We start from the raw sequence: 9,733 nt of genomic DNA, 5'->3' as shown, positions 1-9,733 counted from the left end.
AATGCACTAACATGATTATAGTAATATATAATATAAATATATTTATATGATTATATAAGTATAAATATGTAATATAAACTATTACAGTGTGAAAATCTGCATAGAAGTAAATTAGCTAAGGAACTGGAGCAAGAGAGAAATACATTTTAATTGTAGCTTTGGGCCAGAAAAGATCAAATAATTTGGTATAACTTAATTAATTGACAACAATTAATTTAATTAATTAATTTAATGGGTGGATGCACCTTGGCTATAAGGTGAGGAGCCTTATGTGGTTTGTAGAGATTATAGTCAAGAGGATTCCTAACATTAAGATTCTTAAGTACAGAGGAGAAACCAGAAATCAAAATCGCAGCAGGCAGAGTACTTGCAAATGTACTATAGAGAAGTGAAGAAGCAGAGAAGTGAAGGCATCAGAATAGCCCAAACACTGAGAAGCAGCAGGTTGCTGCAGGAGCCTGGAAGCCAGCCAGCCCTGTGGCGCAGGCGCACGAAAGACGATGGGACGTCCACAGAGTTAGTGCTGGATGAGGAAAGGAGGCAATGGAGGCAGTGGCAGATTTAAATGGACATATGACAAGATGACAAAAATAATGGAGATTCCCCAATGTTGCCATTAAGAATATAAAAGCGGACAGAGTTGAAGTGGGTAACAACCTCCGTTCCTTCTGGTAACACTGTTTTCACTGCTCAGGGGCAGCCAGGGCTACCCTTGACTGTGGACGGCGACACCATAGGGAACTGAGGGTCCTGGGCACAGACTGGTTTTAGCTAAACCTATGGTTTGGGTCCTTGGTTCCAGCTACACCTCTTGTGGCACTTTCTAGAATTTTCTCTCCCTCAAATTTTGAAACTTTGTATCTTTGAAGATGGCCAGAAACATCTCTCAAGCCAGCATTTTGATGGAACACATCTCTTGAACTGAAGAACTCACGTGGCCTCACCTCCGCTGGTTAATTTTTCTCACCTGAACCACTGAACTAAGGCCCCTTAGCGCTTTGCCAATGAAGTAGATACGGATCTGAAATCTGAATCCAAGGGATGAAACTGAAACTTGCTTTGTCTGGCATAAAAAGTTGAGTGCTTATCTGTTAAATGGGGATAATACATGTGCCTACCTCATGGAGTAGCATTAGGATTAAATGTGTCAATATATGTAGAATGAGAGAGAAAAATAAGAGAGAGAAGGAAGGAAAGAAAAGTAAAAATGGTGGTGACTATTCAACTCTCTCTTTAGATTTAGGACTCGGGCTAGACTCAGGCTAGTGCCCTTTGTTCTGGTTCCTCATTTGTGCTTTTTTTTTTTTTTTTTTTTTTTTTTGAGACAGAGTCTTGCTTTGTCGCCCAGCCTGGAATGCAATGATGCAATCTCTTTTCACTGCAACCTCTGCCTCCTGGGTTCAAATGATTTTCCTGCTTCAGTCTCTTGAGCAGCTGGGATTACAGGCATGCGCCGTCACGCCGAGCTATTTTTTTTTTTTAATATTATTAGTAGAAACAGGGTTTCACCCTGTTGGCCAGGCTGGTCTTGGACTCCTGACCTCATGATCTGCCCACCTTGGCCTCCCAAAGTGCTAGGATTACAGGCATGAGCCACAGTGCCTGCCCCTTCATTTGTTCTTTATATCACAACCATTTGTAGGTCAGTATGAGTGGAGGCAGACGTCACCCACTCTTCATTGTGTTTTTCTGATGAAGTTGTATAACAAGTCTGACCTTCAGTTAATTACTGTTGGCCAGGTTAGAAGGTACTATAATAAAGTGATAAAAGACTGCATAAATAATTCAAACTCGCCTTTAATTCAGGTAAAATGTTTGTTTCTTAGTTTAAAGGACTTCTAAGTTATTCCATCCCACGATGAAAGAAGTTAGTAAATAATATAGTGCTTCCATTTTCCTGATAAAAATTGAGTAAATTAAGTCAAAACATGAAACATAATTGCCAGGCTGATACCTCTAATTATTTAGGGTAAATGAACAAAAAATAATGGTTGAGTGAAAAAAATTAAGAAATGAGGGAACCATTTTGTTAAAGTTATCTCGATCACTGGTTTTGAGAAAAGAATACTATACTGGGATTTAACTAAATGTTTAACTTTGAAGATATTTAGACTGTGAGCTTTAAATTCCTTTTTTTAAAAAAGTGAGATTGACTCTGTCAGCAAAATACGATGGTTAATTATACAGGCAGAAAGATTTCCATTATCTACATACTGTAACAGACAATTAAAATATTTTCTCCCTTCTGTAGAAAATGTCTGTGTTTGTGTCATATTTTTATCTTTATAAGAAGGCAATTTGTTCACTAAAGGACAGGATAAAGAGCAACCTTAGAATTAGCTAGAACTGGGTTTTGTAGATTTGGACTGGTGGGCAAGTTATTAAATTATTAAATTATTAATGCTTATTTTCTCATTTGACAAATGAGGATGATAATTCTTACCCCAGAGTGTTGCTGCAATGTTTAAATCAATAATTAATTGTTTAAATCTATGGAAAATCTGCAGATGACTTCAAAATCAGTTGTTGATTGGCTGATTTTAGAAATTTGGTAGAAATTGCTTTAATGTTAACCTGTTTCAATGAAATTTTAATGAAAGACTTGCTGTTTTTATTTTAACATTTCAAATTATAACAAATATCACATATTTGGTTAAAACAGTTTAGGCCATCAATAAATGTTACTTGCAGCATAGATTTTTGAAATTGTAGCTGTTGCACGTTAAGAGCAAATAAACCACACACAACTGCATAACAACAATATTTTTTGTCAACCATAAACATTCATTAAGTAGGTAAAGTACTAATTACATGCAACCTTGGGAGAATCACTGCTCTGTAATTATCTTTACAACTGAGCATGTGCCTTTTGAAGTTTCTGTTTAACCCTCTGAAGTTATATTGCTATTTCTTTGGTTCTTTTGTTTTTAAGCAAAAGAGTAGATTCTATAAAGAACTTGTCTCCATCTCCCAACCTCATGTTTGGTCCAAACTCTTCAAAAATTCTGAAGTGGAAAAGCCTCCAATCCTAATAAATATTCCATTTGTTTTTTTGAGATAGAGTCTTGCTCTGTTGCCTGGGCTGGAATGCAGTGGTGCAATCTTGGCTTACTGCAACCTCTACCTCCCAGGTTCAAGAAATTCTCCTGCCTCAGCTTTCTGAGTAGCTGTGATTACAGAAACATGCTACCATGCCTGGATAATTTTTGCGTTTGTAATGGAGAGCGGGTTTCACCATGTTGGCCAGGCTGGTCTCGAACTACTGACCTCAAGTGATCTTCCTGGCTCAGCCTCCCAAAGTGCTGGGATTTGAGCCACCACTACACCTGGGTTTATTGGGTATTGTGTCTAGCTGATTTCCCTCAGAGTTCCTACTTTTCCTGTGCCTTTTCCGAGTGGGTGAGCCTCAGGGACACTCCCAACTTGTCATCAACTAGCCAGATGATCAGTCGCCTATTGCTTTAGCATTGAGTTCCTGTTTCTCTTGTCTCAGGTGAGAATCATAGAGCACTCCTATTTTCCTGTGTTCTTTGTGAGGAGGCAAACACAATTACCTGGTCTTCTCATTCATAAGTGTAAATGTGCTTATGTTATCATGGGCTGGTATAAGGGGGAAGAGAGAACTACAAATATTAATACATCTTTATAATGCCAACAAAAGGCTGAAATTGCATGTGCCATACATTTATGATATGTGTTATGTGCTAGAGGTATTATTTAATAACAGCAATAAAAGCAGTATTGGTTATTAATGTTGCTTATAGCTTGTAGATATAACAAACATGCTAATAGCTAAAGTAAGTTGGTTTGAGTTTGATACTAAGAAATAATCTTGTTACCTATTGCTTCCTTGATTTTTGGTAATTGTTCTTCCTCTCCTTTTGTGCAATGAAAGTACAACTGGCCTGTTTCTCAGACTAATGTATAACTATCAAACACTGCAAAAATATCTGGATTCTACATTAACAGTGTGCTTTGCCACTATTTGTTTTAAATGTCACTTACTTAAATATTACATACTTATTCCACAAATCCAATTTAAAAGACTGAAAAATTTCCAGATAAGTCACACTTTATAAATCAGAAAAATATTTCAACTGGGTTGAGGGAAGGAAACTTGAAGTCTGAGTTTGAATAGGGTGTGTTTTTAGTGGACTCACTCACAAAGTTGCAAAGAAGTAGTCAAATTAATGCAGTGTACACTAAGGCTTGAGTCAGTCTGACACGCTGGCAGAGTCATGATCCATGATGACTTCCTTGAGTATGTTTTGTCTCAGAAGCACATTGTGTAGTGATACTCACCATCACTGAGGCACAGCACTATCATCAGATCTGGCTCCACTAATGTGCTGAGTACTCAGTTTCCACCAGGACAATTCCTTAATAGCTTACATATTTTGACTACTTTTTGTCTCTTCTTAGGAAAGTTTTAAAGTTAGCAGTTTCGTGAATTATTAAATGGTCCTAAGCTTGGCCCCTCTTTTTTGATGCTCTTTACTGCCATTCATACAGGAGTGGGTGGTCACAAGGGACAATATTACTACCAATAATAACAGTAACAACTTGCATTTATGGAGTACCTTCTTTTTGCCAGGTGTAAAGGACAAAAACTTACTCTCTTAAGTTCTGGGGCTGGGGCTCATGAATTGAACTGATAAAAGACAGATTAAGAGGAGAAAAGCATATATCTATTTAATATTTTTACTGCACATAGAAGTCTTTGTAAGAAAAATGAAGACACAAAGAAACAATGAGGGCCAAGAGCTTATATACATTTTAAACAAAGAATGATAAATTGTGGAGAAATGATAAGACAAAGGAAAAAGGGTTTAAGCTTCTAGGAGCAGTAATTTGTGGGTAAGTGACTAGAAAATACATGAGAAAATCTAATGGAAGATAAGGATTATTTTAGTAGTTTTGTTTGTACCAATCCATTTCAGTATGACCCCCAGTCTCCAGTGATAAGAATGTTCTCTTCCTAAAACAGGGAGAGCCTCTTTCACATGGAAAATTGTATGTCTTCCTGAGGCAGAAATAAGAGAGCCCTTCCTGCCTCTGCTGTTGCTCAGTTACCTTCAGCCCAAAATAATCAACATGCCAGGTCAAGTGCAGTTGCTCATTCATGTAATCCCATAATTTGGGGAGGCCAAGGTGGGTGGATCACCTGATGTCAGACGTTCAAGACCAACCTGGCCAACATGGCAAAGCCCTGTCTCTTCTAAAAAAAAATTAGCTGGGCACAGTGGTGTATGCCTGTAATCCCGGCTACTTGTGGGCTGAGGCAGGAGAACTGCTTGAACCTGGAAGGCAGAGGTTGTGATGAGCTGAGATTGCACCACTGCAATCCAGCCTGGGAAACAGAGCAAGACTCCATCTTAAATAAATAAATAAGCAAAATAAAAATAATCAACACACCAAAGTAGCATATTTCAGGGTAGCATGTTCTGAATTACTTCATTTCCCCCATCTGAAACTTTACCATAAGTTTCTCATAATGAAATCTGAATTAGTGGCTGTGGAGAGAAGAATCAGTTTAGTAGCTGAGTGATAGATCTTCAAAAGAAGAATATATAGATTAGAATGAGAATAAATAAGCAAAAAAGCGCAAATCTAAGCACATTTTTTCCATATCCCATTAAACCAATCTCTCAACCCTGGGAATAGGTCAGTCTAATAAAATGGTTGGGCCTCATTATCTTAGAATGTTAATCTTTTTCATTCAAAGGTATAAATCAGACAACATTTGTCCCAACTGATTCACAGAGGCAGCATTTTGCGTCAACCACACAAGATAAAATGATCAGTGTTGTTCATGAACAAAAAGTGGAAACTGCAATTCTTCACATCTAGTGTGTTTCACGTCTCCACACCTTCATTTTCATGTGCTTCTGTCAGTTTGTAAAAACAGAAAATTGTGAAATATTTGACATAAGAGACCTGCAATCTGGCTTTGGTAGCTAAAAGGCTTGATTTTGTCACCTGACCAAGTTAATCCAGATTTTTGATCTATTTATATAAAATTTCTGGCATTAAGTAGCCTAATCAGGAGAGCAACTAAGCTACCCCACCCAGGTTGTGCAAGAGTGGCCTGTGAACTAGCCAAAACATTTGGAGATTTGGCAAAATTTTGTGCCATAAAAGTAGTTCTAAAATCACTTATTTTTACTGGATGGAAAATTTTGACTGTGAGTTGTCCAGGTTCTTGGGGTATTAAACAAGGAATTGAGCAAAATGCACAATCAAAGCAACAAAAGAACAAAGCAACAACAGCACAGATTTACTGAAGTGACCATAGCCTACACAGAGTAGGAGTAAGCTTGAGCAAATGGCTCAAGAGCCTGATTGCAATGATCTTCAAGGTTTTAAATTAAACTAAAATAATTTGGTAACACCCCCTAGGTACCCTTTAGAGACCTCCAATTGGTTACACCCTATACAAATGAAGGATGGACCTGAGATCAAGCAGAGACTGAAGTGGAGGCTGGTCTGTGACCAGTCAGAGGCTGAAGTGGAAGGTCGGCCTTGTGACCAATCAGAAGCTGAAGTAGAGGCTGGCCTGTGACCAATCAGAGGCTGAAGTGAAGGCTTGGCTCACAAACAATCAGAGGCATATTTCATTTGTGAGGTAGGGAAGGGGGGTTTTGTAGAGGGCAGGGCCTCTGGCCCCTTTTTCACTTGGGCATGGAGAGGTGGGGTTTTCCTTTTGGTCCAGTTGCAAGAAATCAGCCACATTTTGTCCTCAGGCTCCTTGTCTTCCGACCCTATTCTCCTTCCTCATTATGAATTCCATGAAGAGCTTGAGGCTGTGGTGTATGGAGTCAAACTGCAGGGTTTGACTGCAATATTGTCTTGGCTTGTTACTTAGGAAAAGTTCAGTACCATGTCTGTTTTTAATTGGAAAAGTTTTGAACTCACCAGAAAAAAAAATAGAGTGACATTGTTTTTCTGGCCATGGATACCATACTCTTTCATTCATTTATCTTCCATAGTTGGTCCACCTGGTACCCCATGGACAAGAATAAAAACTAATTCAGTTTTGTTCATGCTATCTAGATGCTGACATAAGCAATAAATACATTGGTTAGTTGACATGACCAAGGTTTGAGAAACTGGTGTAAGGGTGGTGTCAGGTTTGTGTGTAACCCGTTAAGAAAACAGTGACATTAATATGAAATAGGCAGCACTTGAAAGACAACTCATAGTGGAGGATCAGAGAGAGAATAGGATAGATTGAGACAAGTGATCTCCAGTCAGCTTTTCAATAAATGGGAGGATTTGTTTAAAAGATTCTCCTTCGATTCCCCCCTCCCTGCCACACACCAGGGAGGAGAGAAACTTAAAGGGGGAAAATAAATGAAAGCAAAGTTTTTTGATCTGTGATCTTGAGGAAAGCTGTTTGCTTTGTGGTGTCATCTTGCTTCTAGAGCCTTGACTCCGAAATCCTTACTGTGAGGTCACCTGTAGGGATGGTCTTCCAGTTGTGCTGAGAGTGATGACTGAGTCTACCTTGATGTAGCTCACATGAATTCAGCAACTGTGATAGCAGTGTAGGTGGTTAGCAGTACTTCAGAAGGTCATTCCTAGCAAGGTAAGAGTACACGATTTTTCTAAAAATCTTGATGTATACCTGATCTCCTAGTTGAAAGAGATGGCTTGATGGATTTTTTTTCCCTATAAGTTCTTTTTATTTCTAGATTTTTATGTTCCACTTGCCCTGATGATTGAGGATGATGTGAAGTAAGACATTTTAGTGAGTACTCCAGATATTTTGTGAGTGGTTTATTTCTACTAAAGAATGAATTCGTTTGTATGATTCAATCTATAAAGAAATGCCAAAATGAGGAATAACCTCCAGTTGTTAATCTCTTTACCACCATCCTGGTGTTAGCATGTCTAGTTAGAAGGCATCCAGCCTATCCACTAAGCATGCAGGAAATAGCCAAACAGAGGAATAGCCTAAAGCTGGAAGTAGATCTCTAAAATCCATTTTAAGTGTTATAAAAGGCAGTGTGGGCCTTGGAGAATTCCAAAAATTATGTTAGCTACCTCAAAAAAAAAAATGCTTACATTTACAAGTAGTACTTTGGTAAATACTTTGGTAAATACTTTGATCAGAAATTTTGAGAATGTCAGGGTTATTTACTTAACTATACCTAAAGGCACATATGCCTCATCTGATGGGAGATAAATACAAACCAAACGTCAAAAGAAAATGGACTAAAGGAAGTCTGTTTGGCCCATTGCATAATCCATCCGTTAATTTGATGGATTATGACAGACTCCAAAAGCATGTCTGGAGTCGTGCAATAGTGGCAGTTTTCCTTTTTACCAGTGTACAAACTCTAGTAAGAGCTATGAGCATAGCAGCATGGACCGATTTTACAGTGGGCAAAAAGTATGGCTCAAGTGTTTCACGTGGGGAAACTATGGTATAACCGTCTATTATGTTTCCTGGAAATTTTATTTACAAGAGTCATGAAAAAATGGCTGTGGGGTATCTAAGAGGGTACCTAAGAGATCCTCTTGTGGCTTTGAGACATGCTGTAGTTGCAAAGTAATCATGTAGACTTTCCATCATCGGGGAGAGGCTTTAGTGTGTCTGGATTTAAATCGATACAATGGAGTGGTTATGGTGGCTTACATCTCTTATCTCAGCCCTTTGGGATGCCAAGGTGGAGAGATCAGTTGAGCTCAGAAGTTTGAGACCAGCCTGGGCAACATGGTGAAACCCAGTTTCTACAAAAACCAAGAAAACTAGCCAGGTGTGGTGGCATGTGCATGTAGTCCTAGCTACTCAGTAGGCTGAGATGGGAGGACTAATTGAGCCCAAGGAGGTCAAGGCTGCAGTGAGCTGTGATAGCGCCACTGCACTCTAGCCTGGGTGACAGAGTGAGACTGTCTCATTAAAAAAAAAAAAAAAAAAGGTGTTACAATGATGTAAGATGATGGAGGGATTGGTTAATAGGGCCTGTGTGATATAGGTGGTCTGCTGCTGTGTAGAGAGGTACTGTGAGGTGCTATGTTTTATTAAGTCATAAGAGAATGAACACAGAATGTGGGAATAGGAAACATGGAGGTAAGGGGGGAACCTAATGTAAGAGTACTGAATTGGCCAATTAATGCACCAGCTGTGGCTACTTCATACAGGAATGGGGACATGCCTGATGCCATGGGGTCTAATTGACTTGAGAATGTGAAAGGAAAATAAAAACTCAGGACCCCAATTCACCATGTCCAAAGGAAAAAAAAAATTAAGCTGAAATGTGAGTCAGGCAAGAAATTGCCTTTTCATTTGTTCCTAAGCAGATAGCTAGAGATAAAACGATAAATATCTCCACAGGTAGTTACTCCGTGTTCACCTAATCTTATGTAAAATGTGGATTTACTGAGTGCTGGATGAATACATAATCGACTTTTTCCCTATCTACTTCTTTTCCCTTGCAACATGTGGATTATCACACCTTCCCTCTTTCCCTGCCAGCCTGCTTTTTTCCCCTTTAAATACTGAAGCCCTCAAATTCATTTTTGGAAAAAGGCACAGACCACAGACAGTTTCCGTGATTCCATGTTTATTTCTTCTGAGCATATCCTTAACTTTGGCAAGATAAACTTCTAAATTGATTGAGATCTGTCTCTGATACTTTTTGGTTTACAAGAAATATAGTATAGGACATATCTGTTGACAAAAAGAGTCAAACTTTGTAAAATATTTGAAGAGATTTATTCTGAACCA

At 38.6% G+C, this 9,733-nt stretch overlaps 1 protein-coding gene across 4 annotated transcripts in view; it reads left to right on the top strand.

Annotated features, from left to right (window-relative positions):
• The first annotated feature begins 7,476 nt into the window (after positions 1 to 7,476).
• SPAM1 (sperm adhesion molecule 1) overlaps positions 7,477 to 9,733 on the top strand; it is a 35,581-nt gene continuing 33,324 nt past the window's right edge. For 2 of the 4 annotated variants that reach the window (XM_010343482.1, XM_010343485.1), the window contains exon 1: positions 9,054 to 9,263. The gene's annotated coding sequence lies outside the window, so the exon portion shown is untranslated. Of the gene's footprint in view, positions 7,771 to 9,053; positions 9,264 to 9,733 lie in introns of those variants that run through there. The other 2 variants (XM_003921029.4, XM_010343489.3) reach the window with 2 other exon arrangements.

This window comes from Saimiri boliviensis, chromosome 10, assembly GCF_048565385.1.
Source record: "Saimiri boliviensis isolate mSaiBol1 chromosome 10, mSaiBol1.pri, whole genome shotgun sequence".
Classification (NCBI taxonomy): Eukaryota; Metazoa; Chordata; class Mammalia; order Primates; family Cebidae; genus Saimiri; species Saimiri boliviensis.
Note: the sequence above shows the minus strand (reverse complement) of the source record. Positions and strands in the feature narration are given on the sequence as shown.